This window comes from Hirundo rustica, chromosome 5, assembly GCF_015227805.2.
Source record: "Hirundo rustica isolate bHirRus1 chromosome 5, bHirRus1.pri.v3, whole genome shotgun sequence".
In the NCBI taxonomy this organism is placed as follows: Eukaryota; Metazoa; Chordata; class Aves; order Passeriformes; family Hirundinidae; genus Hirundo; species Hirundo rustica.
In genome coordinates, this window is record NC_053454.1 from 32,091,388 (window position 1) to 32,102,545 (window position 11,158).

An 11,158-nucleotide genomic window follows, 5' to 3' on the forward strand; every position below is an offset into this window, starting at 1 on the left:
CCGCTCGCCGCATCGCCAGCCCCGTCCCCGCCGCCAGCCTTCAAATCCCCGGCACTCCCTACCCCTCCCCTTAGCCCCGGCGCTGACTGCATTTTAAAGCCTGTCCAGAGTCATTAAAGTAATTAAGTAAGCCCTTAATAGGCTGTTCCGCCCAGTTCAAGGGAGAACCCTTGGAGACGGAGTGGCCCCGTTTGTTCTCAGGCTTTTCTCACACGACTTGGTGACACGTCCATCTTTATAAGAGATGGCAGCGAGGATTTTTTTGTTTACACCGCTTTATGCGCCGGGGACACCCCGGCAGGTGTGGGACCGGGGGGCTGGCACACGATATCCCCCCCCATAACCCCCCTCTTTTTTTTTTTTTCCGTCGGCCCGGGGAGGCTCTCGCCAAGCCTTTGGCACACGACGCTCCTTTTTTGTGTGGTGTGCGCGTCTGTGCGTTGTTGTTTTACCCCCCCTGCTCTCCCCCTCTCCTTTGGAGAGGCTCAATTTGTAGCCTATTATCCTATAGGAAAATGTCCCATTGAAAAGTATGAATAGTTTCATTGGGCCTAAATTTTAATAATGCGGGTCAAAGAAAAGAGGGGCAAATAAAGAGGGGATCGCAGCTGGTCCGAGAGTGCATTATTCGGTGTCACCTGCGAGCGGGATCGCCGACAGACCCCCTATTCATTTGCCTAATTTTGGTCAATTTAACAAACTTCAGGAGAAATTATTGTGGCATTGTTAAGGAGGGTAAAGCTTTCTGATCGAATTAACAGCATGTTTTGATCCGGTAAATGTCATTAAAAAGAAAGAAACAATCGCGTTTAAAGGGGGGCTCCGAGTTAAACGCGCCAAGTGGAGACGCCGGAGCGCAAAGCTTACAAAGGGAGCAAGTAACTGCCACAGGGGAACTTTTGTACGCTCACATTGCTGAGGTTTTTTACACAAAAAGGCATTATTTCATACTTGAATACGTTTAATCCAACAATTGTCTATTTTCTGCAAACATATTTTCACAGCATTGTTAGCTTTCCTCTCCGCGGCCCTCCGCCCGGGCAGCCGCGCTCCTCGCCTGGCGAGCGCACCGAGCCCCCGGCCCGCCCCGTACAGCCCCGCACCGCCCCGCACCGCCCCCGCCGGGGCCGCCCCGCCGCGCCGGGGGGGCCGCCCCGCCCGCCGCCCGCCGCCCCCCCCCCCGACAGAGCGGCGGCGGGCGCGGCCCCCCCGGGCCTCTCCACGGCCGGCGGTGCGCCTCCGAACCCGGCACGGCCCGCGGGGCCGCCCTCCCTTCTTACCCCCCCCGGCCCCGCCGCCGCCCCGGCCCCGGCGCTGCCGCGGGGCGCCGCCACCCCCGAGGGGGAGTGAAAGCCCGAGAGCGACCGGGCCGGCGGCGGGGCCTCCCGGCGCCTGGCTCTGCCTTCCCGGGCGACGCCTCCGAGCCCGGGGCAAGGCTGCGGAAACGGCGATATCCCCGCCGTGGGAGCTCGGGCAGTTGTTCTCTCGGAAACTGCCACGTCCTCTCACGTACTCCGCGTTTTTCCACCCTTCTCTCTTTGCTGTTTAAAATGAGGAAGCCATCCCCACCACATGTCCCTGGGTGAGCACGGCGGGTGGCACCGCCGCTCTCGCCCGTTCGTTTCCCCAGAAGCGGCCGGAGGACAGGCGTGGTGCCGGCCCTCACCCCACCGCCCCGGGCTGGTCCCCACCTCTCCGGGCCGGCCGGGAGCGCCGAACGACTCCGCGGGAGGAGGCGGCGGTGGCCCCGGGGCGCGTCTGCCCCGGTCGGCGGGACGGAGTGGGCAAGGCCGGCTGCCCGCCCGGGCACCCCTGCGTGCCGTGCCGCCGGCCGTATTATTCTTGCAGGAGCCTTGTAGGTTTCGGTATATTCATTCTCCTACAATGGGATTAAACACTAACCGTTATCATCCAAATTAACTAAATTCTGAATAGCAAATGAGAGGGCTTTTTTTTTTTCCTCCTCTTTTTGCTCCACTGGCGGAGATGGAGTTGATCCTCTTACTGTCTGTGTTAACCGCCAGCTGCAGGCACCTGCGAGGCAATTTCTTACACGAGAGAAGTTGTTTATTTGCTCGCTGGCTCTTCCCTCGTTGGCTCCTCCGCGGGCTGGGCTGCCCGGGTCAGCGGCGGGGGGCGCGGGGTGGCCGTGGCATCCCCGCGTGTACCGCCGCTCGTCCTCGGAGTGCTTCAGCGGGGCTGAAGCCAGAGCGAGATCACCCTACACTGCCGCGGTCGGACTGTCACCCTCGGAGGGAAGCCAGGAGAAAGCGGATTTGAGTATTTTTTAGTTTTTAGTTCCCCTCGAGCGATTGTTGGCTCTCCTTGCGGGACACGCGTGCACGGCTCTTTGGCAACCCACGACGGACACTCGCGCCCCTATCACCCACCACCGGTTTTCGCCTTTCGCCCAGGAGCCCCGCGGGCCGCAGCCCTCTCCCCAGGCAAGGGGCTGGCCGGCGGCCGGGGCGCAGAGTCCCGGCCGGTACGCGCGGAGCGGGATGAGCCCGCTCTCGCCCCGGCGAGAGGGTGAGGGCTGCAGGGCGAGGGCAAGCAGCACCGCTCCGGCCGCCCCTCGCCCTCTCCCCGCGGCCGGCCCGGAGATCCCCGCCTGGTGGGGCTGCGCCCGAGGGAGCGGCCCGGCTCGGCCCCCGGTGCGCTGCCGGGGTGCGCACGGGTGCCGCGTCACAGTGCCGTGCGGCTCCTGTCCCTCCACCTCCTGATAGGGAGGTGAAGATCCTCTGGGAGGAGTCAAGATGCTTTGAATTGGCATCTAGGTTTGCCTTTTTGTGAAAACATATCCCTCAGTTTCTTCACCCCGTCTTTTCTTTTTTAACTCCTCTATAACGTTGGGGTTACACGCAATTACTTCACCAAGTAATTGAAATCGTGGATATTAGGCTTGAAAATAATTGTCACTATGTGCAGGCATCAGCTAACCAGTTTTCCATGGAAAGAGTTGTCCATGTGGCTGGTGAATCAAGTGCAAGGTAAAGTGTCCCAGCGTGGCTAGGGCTGGGTTGGCCTTGCCAGCGAGGTTCAGTCTCATACTGGAGGTCCTGCTGTGTAATGAGGAGAGACATTCACACTTCTGGATGATATCATGGCTGCTAGGGAATGGGAGAACTCACAGATGCAAAAGGTCCTACTCGTAGAAGTGATAGCTTTATTACTTGGCAATCCTGGATCTGCAAAGAAGTGGTGGCCTCTTCACTCAAGAAAAGGCATTTTGTTTAGGAGCTTAACCCTCAGCTGTACATACAGCAGTTCATCACATGGCACCAGCTTTTGCTGTGAGTTAGTTTACTCTTGCACTCTCAGTGAGCCAAGGCTAGGTTAGCATGTTTCCGGTCTTTTCATAGCTCCTAGTGCACTGTATGAGGCTGCTTGGTCCAGCTGCAGAGGTATTCCTCACCTCAATGCTACTGTTCGTTCCTGCTATAGTCCTCCTCCGTGTCTTCCTTCCAAGTGGAAGGACAGTGCTTCTCTGTTTGCTCACCTGCCACGAATAGGGTCATCAGCAGGGGGGAGGTGATAACATGATAGGTCTCCGTGCCAATATGGTCCTTTGCAGAACAAGCCATGCTTATGAGTCTCTTCTATTGTTGTGTAGATTCAGAGTGCTCTCCTCAAATCCTAGAGTGCTGGAGGAGGTGCTGTTTGTGCTTCAGAAGATGATGTTCTTCTCATTCTGTGAGATATGGTAATGCCCATAAGCTAAACTTTGATCCTAAAAACTCTAAAACTTTCTTTATCATAGGAAGTTGTCAGGTATCTGTGGTGGAAGACAGGACTTCCAGGTCAGTAGTTCTCCTGAGTGCTGCTATGTGCTTGTCAAATTCCATGTCCGAGGAGGAACAATTCACTGTAAGTATGTTTTGCAGTGTAATTTCAATATAACATACTTTGTTCTTCAAGATTAAAAGATTTTCAGGAATGCAAACTCTGATATGGATTACTTTTAGATTTCTCTATGAACATTTTGAGTACGGATTGCTTGAAAATCATTCTCATATGTCCCTGCAATTTGTAATATCTCCTTTTTGACTTTTTTTTCTCCCAGATAAAAGATTTTAAGCTTATGTTTAGATTTATATGTAATATAGCTAATGTATTCAGAATTACATAGGGTAAAATGTTTCACTGATCAAAATCAGGTGTAGTTATAGATGTTATAGCCATTTACAGGGGCTAATTTACATTAACAGAAGACCTGATAACAGCTTTTGTCCATCAAATGTGTATACATGGCAAAATTTAAGACTGTCCACTGTGTGTTTGTACAAGGTGAGTCCCCCAAGGCAGTGGATAGATGTTTGCAGTTTTCCCAATGACAGCTCTCTTCTGAGCCTCATCACTATTGGCACAGAATATATTGCTCTTTAAATGACAGCCTCTCAAAATGAGAACAGAGTGCTAAAATTGATTTCAGTGGGATTTAGGTAATCATGAATCACTGGGGAGATATATATTAGATTGCTTGTGACCGAAGTGTTCTAAATAGCTAAATAGCTAGATCAGTGACTGTCTGGCATGAATAAAGGCTGAAAAGTTCAGAAAATACAAGGGCTTTTTCTACAATGACAGGTCTAATGCTGAAAAATGTCTAGCCCCAGAGTTAGTAAAAACTAAAACCAAACAAAAGTAAAAACTTTTGCTCAGCATGGCTTCACAGAGGGGAAGTTATGCTCAATCCACCCAGTAATCTTCTATGATGAAGTGACTGGCTTGGTGGAAGGGAAGAGCATGCTGGATGGATGGTGGATGCTCTGGAGAAAGTTTCAGGGTGACCTTGTCACAGCTTTTCAGTACCTGAAAAGAGCCTACCAGGAAACTGGAGAGGGACTATTTACAAGGGCAGGTAGTGATAGTACCAGGGGTAGTGGCTTTAAACTGAAATAAAGTAGGTTTAGATCAGTTATTTGAAATGAATTCTTTATTGTGATGGTGGCACTGGAACAGGCTGCCCAGAGAATTTGTGGATGCCTCATCCCCGGAAGTGTTCAAGGCTGGGTTGGATGAGGCTCTGAGCAACCTAGTCTAGTGGGAGGTGTCCCTGCCCACAGCAGGAGGGTTGGAATGATCTTTAAGATCCCTTCCAACCCAAGCTATTCTATGCTTCTGTGATACCATCTACTTGGCTTTTGATGTTGTCTTCTGTAACATCCTTGTAGAGAAGCCAATTATGTCCAGGCTGGATGAGCAGAACTTAAAACTGGCTGAATTGCCCAGTTCAGAGAGGGATGATCTGTGGCACAAAATCTAGTGTCTAGTAACTACTGGTGTACGCTGGGGTTCAGTATTTGGTCTAGCCCTGTTTAACATTCTCATTAATGAGCTGGAACATACCCTCAGCAAGTTCACAGGTGACACAAAACTGTGAGGAGCAGCTGATGCACCAGAGGATCATTCTGCCATCCAGAAGGGTCTCAACAGGCTAATGAAATGGGCTGTCAGGGATGACATGAAAGTCACCAAAGGGAAACACAAAGTCCTGCACTTGGGAAGAAACAACCCCATGCACCAGTACATGCTGGGCGACTGATTGACTGGAAGGCTGCTCTGTGGAGAGAGGCCTGGGGGTCCTTGTGGACGTCAAGTTGAACGTGAGCCAGCAGTGTGCCCTTGTGGCCAAGAAGGCCAATGGTATCCTGGAGTGCATTAAGAGGATTACCTACTCAGCACTGGGAGAGTCCACATCTGGAGTTTGGGTCCAGTTCTGGGCTTTTTTGTACAAGACAGAGATGGCCACACTGAAGGGACTCCAGCAAAGGGCCACAAGGATGATTAGGGGATTGGAGCACCTCATGTAGGAGGAGAGGCTGAAGGAGCTAACGCTGCTCAGCACAAAGAGGAAAGACTCAGGAAAAGCTTACCACTGTGTTCAAATACCTGAAGGAAGGGTTTAAAGAAGTTGGAGGTGGACTGTTTTCAATGGTTCTCAGTCGTGGGAATAGAGACAATGTGCACAGAAACACAGGAGTTTCTGTCTATAATAGGAAACAACTCTTCTACTGTGAGGATGGTTAGTCACTGAAACAAGTTGCCCACAGATGTTTTGGGATCTGGAGGTGGTCCTGGGCAACTGACTCTAGGTGACCATGCTTGAGCAGGGAGTTTGGACCAAATGACCTCCAGAGATGTCTGCCAACCTCAACCGTATTATAGTTCTGTGCACTTCCTGTGTGAACATTTCATTTTGGTATAATTCAACCCCACTTGGTTTGACATAGAAGAAATGTATTTTATTTTTTTCTTAGTCTACCCAGCAGATTGAATTCTTTTACTCTGTTCTCAACAGGACAATTCATTTAGATTCAGGGTTTCTACACCTGTGTCAAGCAGAATGAATGGGACAGAAGCACAGTCTTTCTGTTAATTGTACTTCACCACGTGTTGCATTGCAGCTCGGCCCATTAGAGACTCATTAACATCCATTATACTTATGACTGCTTTGTAAACAATGCTGATTCAATAGGACTTCAGGGCTTAATTCCCTCTAGAGTCTTTTGTAACTCCTAGCCATGACTTCTTTCTAGCTAAGTGGAAAAGCTAGAGACCTGTGAGAGATTTATGGACTCTGTGAAGCCTATAAATTTAGTAATGCCATACTTCAAGCATCTTATCTTATGAACACTCAGTACTGAGCTTATTAAGTGGACTTACAGGACTTCTTTTCAGCAAGGCAATATTCTTTGGTTCTGTCCAGCTTTGCTCTGATTTCCCAGAGATTGAGTGGACCAAACACTACTCCCTGCTACACTGGCTTCCAGAGAATTATTTCTGAAATGTGCCCTTGTTGCTAACTCAGAGAGTTAAGATGCTGCATTATGCACAGGCTGTGCCGAGCTTTGTAGGTTTAAGGCACTGTAGAACAGTGAGGTGATATCAATCATCCTGCATGCTGCACTGGTGGCTGGCTTTTGTGAGGTTAATCCAGTGTTAGCATATGGCAAGCAGCATAAGCCTAAGATCTCTGAGACTTTGTGAAGGTAGATAATATAAAGTTTATACTGTGAAATAAGAAAAAAGGAGAGGGACTGATGCCTCAAGGTTTCTGCAGAGTCTGTCTGTCTGTCTTCTAGGTAAGGACTGTAGCCCTAACCAGTTGCCCTTTGCAGCTTGTGCAGGTGGGGTGCCAGCCCTCCTGCTGGCTCTCTATCCTGGACATTGAGTGATCTCTGTTGCTGAAGGCTGAGTCATCACAGTTTCCCTGTGTCCTATAGTAGCTTTGAAGTATCTAGTGGTTTGCTTGTCTACTTCATTCAGAGAGAGGAGAGATGGATACAACCAGGAAGGGAGGAACATGCAGCTGGTAGGCCGTGTTCAGTCTACTACTGGGAAAAGGTATGTTTCAAGAGTTAAAGGGTTTCCACTGCTGTCTGACTTTTTGTTCTGTGAAAGTCTTACCCTTCTGAATGAGCACTGAAAAGCGTTCTGCTTCTGGAAAGTTTAGGTTGTTCTTCTTCAAGTCAAGTTCTTTGTCTTGCACACTGCCAATAGCCCTTGCCTGTTTCTGAACTCATAGCCCAGAGGCAATCCAAAAGGTTATGCTAACATGTGAAGATACCACAAATTATTCAAAAATAAGTATGAAATTTGCCTGCATGTCCTGGCTTTAAAATGATCACTTCTTGCATTAGTACATCTTTTATGTTTCTTCTGCTAGACAAACAAAACATGACTATTAAATGCAAACACTTTCTTTAAAAGCTGTCAATGTATTCTGGGTAAGCATCATCCCCTGCTGACCCTGTTCTTTGTGCACTCTTTCTTAGTGCACAACTACCTAATGTCAGAGAGAGGATAACAGAGCCGTGATCATACCTTGTAGGGACATTCTTCTGCCAAAACTGTGTATATGTAACACAGGGATAGCAGATGGTGACCAAATATTTCTGCAACAAGTCTCCCTTTCTGGGTAAAAATGAAGAACATATTGAAATCCCAGCATTCATAAGTCATGAGCCAAGCCCCCCAACTTTTCAGATGAAAAGTCTGGAACTTAAAATTGTCATCAATAATAACAAGCCATCAGAAGCTTGGTTATTTCAGTGGTTTTCCATATGTGTTTTTTACTTCCTCAGTTTTTATGACTCAGGTTCTCAAGCATTCTGCATAACCATTAGAATAGAAAAGTAATCTTTATGAAATCCTTAGATCCTGAAGAATTGTAAACCACCAAATACAATTAGATTTTCTAAATGAAAACATAATGGCTTTAGGAACACTAGGAAAGGTATCAGTGCTAGATATGGTGCCATCAATTTTTCATTTCATCTGGCTCATTTTTTAAACTAATTATAGCCAGCCATGTCCCCTCTGGCTTTAATGCCATGTCCATTTTGATGGAAAGCTATTTTACATGTCATGAGCATGTATAACTACCTTGTGCATGGCCTGAAGTCCCATTCTTCCTTCATATCGCACCCTCTTAATGGCACAGATAGGAGTGTGTCTGGCATCTAGCCTGTTGTGGTGCTTTGAACATTAGTTACTGCTTTTTCTAATAAATTTGATTTGATTATGGGATAGGGGAAATAGAACATGAAAGTGTAAGTGCTAGAAAGGAGAACTCTGAAGAGTTTCTCAGTGACAAGCATTGGAATCACTTACTTCATTCGACTGGTCTGGCATTGTTATATTCCAATATATGTATGTACATGAAAACAATATATAAATGGCAGTGATATAAAAAGCACTAATTTCTGCACTGTTATCTTATATGCATATGTGAAGATTCATGTAAAATGCAGATTGAAATGTCACTGTGCCCCATGGCACATGTGGCTGACAAGCTAGGAGGGAGTGGAAAATGAGTCCCACAGTTTAGTCTTGGTGTTTGCAAGGTGGAAGCATCCAAGTTCTTGTTCCACAGCCCATCTGTGGTACTGAAGATGGGCACTATTAGATAACGAAACAACGTTGCCTGCATTACTTGTCATCGCGAACTTTAAAAGAATAGCTTAATGTGGAACAGTGTTAACACTCGTGGCCAACAGGCAGGCTTTTCTTCCAACACATGAGCATCGTCACCGGGGGGATGCTCAGCTCCCTCTTCCCATGTGGAAACCTACGAAGCTTTGTGGAAAAGTGTTGGGAACATTAGGGGTTGGCTACTGCCCTCTAGTGATCGTTACCAGCGCCTGAGCTTTCTGACGCCTTTTATTTTCGAATCAAATTGCTAAAAATAAACTTTTTGTGTGATCTGATGCATGAAATTCAGTATTATGAAACAGTGCCTGATTCATCAGATCTCAGAATTTGCATCAGATGATGAAATGTTCCTAGCATGGACACCAGCTGTTACAGCTCTAAAAATGCAGTTAAGGCAGTTCAAATGTGCTGTTAGGCATTTATATTATCACCTAAGTTAATATTTCCTAGTTCTTAAGAAACTGATATACCTTGGTTTGACTAAGCTTATTGATAGAATTTTTGTCTAAATAAAAGCATTGCTGCATTTTAAATACAGCCTTTCAATAATAAGCAAGTCACATTTCTTTCAAAAAACCATTCAACGTAACAAAACTGACTATGAGAAGCTCTATAGAATATAAATTATTGAGAAACAGAATATTTGGTTCAAGTCATGATTCGCTGAATTTGTGATTAGCACTAGACACCTCTCTCCCTTTTTTTTTTTTTTTTTTTTTTTTTTTTTTTTTTTTTTTTTTTTTTTTTTTTTTTCCCTCTGTGCTAAAATTATCAAAATTCTGCTAGTTAAGAAGTAGGTTGTGTGGGTTTTTGCTCTAGTTATTGATGCAGCTTCCCGATTAAGTTCTCATCAAATGTTGCCTGATAGAAGGGCTGTTTGAGCAGAATTCTGCTGCTGGCATTAGAGGGCAGCCTTGGGGGGTGGGTTTGGTTTTTGGTGGTGTTTTTTGGTTTGGTTTTTTTTTTTAATATCAGTCTGGCAAGGATCTAATTTACAGCAGCTTAAGGCTATTTTTGCTCTAAATGCAGTGCAGTAATTTAAAACCCCCTGTCGCATTAAGTCCAGCACCCAGCTGTGTTGCTCCCTGGTGAACACCAACAACCGTGGGTGAGGGCCAGGAGGATTGCTCTGCAGGTAGAACAGCTGCAGTTATGAGATCCTCAGAGCAACAAGTGTGTTGGTCTAACTGGCCTGTGTACGAAACACACCAGGCAAGGGAGTCACCTTTACTTTCATCCTGCAAGAGTAATTGACTGGTTCACAGCTCTGACTTGTTTTCAGCAACACAATTTAGTGAAATGAATGTGCTGAAGTTCTCTCCAGAGTCTGCTCCAGGACAGCTCCAGGATTTGAATCTCTACACATATGTACAGTGCAGCTTATTTGTTCTGCCATGCCTTTTGTGCTCTTGCTTCTAGGCCCACGAATACCGCTTACCATCATCAGTAGGTAGCATGTCTTCTCATTTCATCACTTATCCTTCAGACTTATGTAGGGCAAAGGTTACAAAAGTTCTTGGCATCTGCCATATCATGTAGGAGGAAAGCAGCATCAGCAGAGAGTCTCTTGTGTAATCTACTGATATTTTTGGAGATATGTTTGGTTAATAAAATGTTCGCTTTGTCTGCTGATCAGACTGCCTCCTATACAGTAAAAATTGTCTGTTACAGAAAAATGTCTTTAAGGCAGCTTTATCAAATGAAATCTTAGAAAGGCATGAGAATAATTTACAAAGCCCAGATTTATATTACTTATAAAGAAAGGTTCTGGAGCAAATAGAAAGCAAATCATCTTTAATTAACTGATTGTCAGAGGAAAATGATTCATCCATCAGCTGAGGGCAGGGGAAGGTTAAAAAAGTGTGGAAAAAATCATGAGCTAGAGAACGTGTATCAGATCCTCAATCACCTTTGCATAAACAATGTTGACAGCTACTCTGTTTCTTGATGATTGTTCCAAATTCAGCAATCACTTGTCTTGAAATGATCTTGAATGGCCCTAAAAATAGCTTGATACTGGAGATGACAATTTTTCCAGCTATTTCCCTAAAACGTCAGCAGAATTACTGGCTATGAGAAACAATGCTCTGTCTTCATCTCTATGGGAAGATGATGTTTGTCTGCTGCAATACAGTACTTTCCAAAAAAGCTTCCTCTCAATACCTAGGTGTTCAATGTTTCCTAGATACCTTTGAAAACAACCCCATTTATGGCTGACAGC

At 46.6% G+C, this 11,158-nt stretch overlaps 1 long non-coding RNA gene across 1 annotated transcript in view; it reads left to right on the top strand.

The window, feature by feature from the left end:
• LOC120752735 (uncharacterized) overlaps positions 1-5,668 on the top strand; it is a 67,926-nt gene extending 62,258 nt beyond the window's left edge. The window contains exons 3-4 of the long non-coding RNA XR_005700795.2: positions 3,761-3,867; positions 5,356-5,668. This is a non-coding gene — a long non-coding RNA (uncharacterized LOC120752735). The remainder of the gene's footprint in view (positions 1-3,760; positions 3,868-5,355) is intronic.
• The last annotated feature ends 5,490 nt before the right edge of the window (positions 5,669-11,158 follow it).